The 2,500-nt window shown below is 47.8% G+C and overlaps 1 pseudogene across 1 annotated transcript in view; it reads left to right on the top strand.

The window, feature by feature from the left end:
* LOC147033681 (NACHT, LRR and PYD domains-containing protein 12-like) overlaps positions 1-2,500 on the top strand; it is a 154,157-nt pseudogene that overhangs the window by 1,206 nt on the left and 150,451 nt on the right. The window contains exon 2 of the transcript XR_015055599.1: positions 2,296-2,500. This exon is cut by the window's right edge and continues 211 nt beyond it. The product of XR_015055599.1 is annotated as an NACHT, LRR and PYD domains-containing protein 12-like (transcript). The remainder of the gene's footprint in view (positions 1-2,295) is intronic.

Here is a 2,500-nt window from a genome sequence, read left to right as displayed (position 1 = left end):
GTCAGGAACTGTGAACCTGAATAGCAATAAGTTCCTTGACTTTGCAAGAAGTCATGGATTTAGGGTGGCTGGGTCATGGTTTCAGCACCCGCAAGCTCATCGCTGGATTTGGTATTCCAATACTAGTCGTGCAGCAAAATAGATTGACCACATGCTTGGTGATAGTCACTCGAGGATGGTCCAGAACTGCAGCGGCTCACGGAGTGCTCAGATCCTCAATACTGACCACAGGTTTGTGGTTGCAACACTGAAGTTGCAGTTTAAATCTGGAAAAAGGCCTGTGTGTGAGGAATCTGTGAGGGGGTAGAGCATCACCTGTGGTCAGGTGATTCTCGTCCTGTTTACAGGGGAATTCGCGAATTGTGTTCCTCCAAGCCCATCTCTCAGTGTACTGCAGTTGGAGCGGAGGGTGGAGGGTCTTATCTTGACAGAGGAGTCCGAAGTGAAGGCCAGCTGGGCCGGTTACTTTGAGGGGCTGTACCAGACTGATCCACCAGCTGTTGAGTTGGATGCGAGGGGTGTTACTATCCCTATTGCTGTCCCTCCAATCAACTGTGATCCACCGGCATTTGTGGAAACACAGGCTATGGTGAACCACTTTAAATGGGTGAAGCTCCTGGGATCTGTGGCATCCATGCTGAACTTCTCAAGGCTGGTGGAAATGCTGCACTCCTTTCGTTGCATGCAGTTCTGTGCTCTGCCGGAAACACAGGCATCAGCCCAACTGACTGGAAGAGCAGCTTTGTGTTCTCTCTCTGGAAAGCGAAGGGTGATCGCCAGGACTGCAACAACTACCGAGGGGTGATGTTGCTCTCAATGCCAGGCAAGGTCTTTGCTCGGATAATTATTGATCGGGTTTGTCACCATCTGCTTGAGCACCAGCACCCAGTGCAGTCAGGCTTTTCTTCAAAGAGGTCGACGATTGACTGTATCCTTGCCCTAAGGGTCCACACCAAACTCAGAGGAGAGTTTGGGCAGGGGCTGCTTGCAGCCTATGTTGACCTCTGCAAAGCATTCAATTCAGTGAATCAGGATGCCCTCTGGAGGATTCTTAATCTGGAGGGATGCCACCAAAACTGATCAATCTGATGTCTGAGCTATTATCAGGAAATGAGATTGCTGCGAGATGTGGCGATACCATCTCTGACTTATTTGCAGTTGCTACTGGAGTTTGGCAGGGTTTATCCTGGACCCCACACTTTTTAGTGATTGAATGGATTGGATTCTGGGGAGTATGTTGGAGAGATCAAGCTGCAGTGCATCGATTGGGAATGTCAAAATCTCTGACCTTGATTTCGAAAATGTTATATTCATCTTTGGGGAGAATCTGGGAGATTATTTTGGGGCCCTCAAGGTGCTGAATGAGGAGTTAGAGCCACTGGGATTACGGGTTTCCTGGGTGAAAACGAAGTTCCAGGCTTTCAATGATATCTTGGATGCTGCTATCTTCTCTGTACTTGTTTATAGTGAAGATTCTGAGGTCATGGAGAGATTCACTCACTGGGCAGTGATATGTATGTCTCTGCAGCTTGTGAGCCAGGGGTTACTCGACGCTTGGGTCGGGCCTGTGGAGTCATGGATTCATTGGATAATGGGGAACAGTATGGCGCTGTCGGTACCTGTGCAAGGGGACGAAAGTCCGAGTCTTCACGTGCTTAGTGCTTCAATCTTGCTCTATGGATGTGAGACTTCTACCCTGACCAAGGATCTGAGATGGAGAATTCATTCTTTTGGCACCAGTTGTTTTTGTAGAATCCTTGGCTATCGCTGGTCAGACTTTGTGTCCAACGAGCGGTTGCTGATGGAGATTCAAATGAGATTTGTTACCTGCATTGCCCGTGAGTGTCAGCTGCATTTGTATGGACATGTGGCCGGTTTTCCTGACACTGATCCTCCTCACCAGATTCTCTCAGTGAGGGAGCCTCGTGAGTAGTGGAAGTCAATGGGTCAATCACATGCCTCGTGGTTGCAGCAGGTTGATCAGCATCTCAAGGAGATGGGGAATGGCCATGGATCTGTCTGGGGGATGGCCAGACAGAGGTCCCTGGAGAACCGGCGGAAATTGGATTCAGTGACGCGCTGCTCCGGTGGATGCTCCCTTACCTGACCTGACCCCACAGTTGATAAACTGTTCCATTTCCTGCTAATTTATGTGATATAGATGTTTCACAGGTTTGATGTGCCAAATTTCCTTCCTCGTGAAATTCCTTTGATGTTTTTAATATGATTATGATGTTGTTTTTTCGTTGTTGTTGTTGTCATCATCGTTACACTTGCTGTTTCCTTTTATTGCAGACTACAGAAGAGTTATTTGTGTTATCTCAATGTAAACATGGCTGAGGACGTTGAAACAAATGAGGACATGAATGAGAAACTGCTGAGAGAAAACGGACCAAACATCATCGACGCGTTGATGTACGATCCTTCCAAAGCTTTTGATGAAGCCAGAGCAAGAGGAGTTCTCAGCAGAGAAGATTATGATAAACTCGAAGGTGAAGAA

This window comes from Eptatretus burgeri, chromosome 2 (assembly GCF_056783735.1).
Source record: "Eptatretus burgeri isolate ZD-2024b chromosome 2, Ebu_testis_v1, whole genome shotgun sequence".
Taxonomy (NCBI): Eukaryota; Metazoa; Chordata; class Myxini; order Myxiniformes; family Myxinidae; genus Eptatretus; species Eptatretus burgeri.
This window is presented reverse-complemented; position numbering and strand designations above follow the sequence as displayed.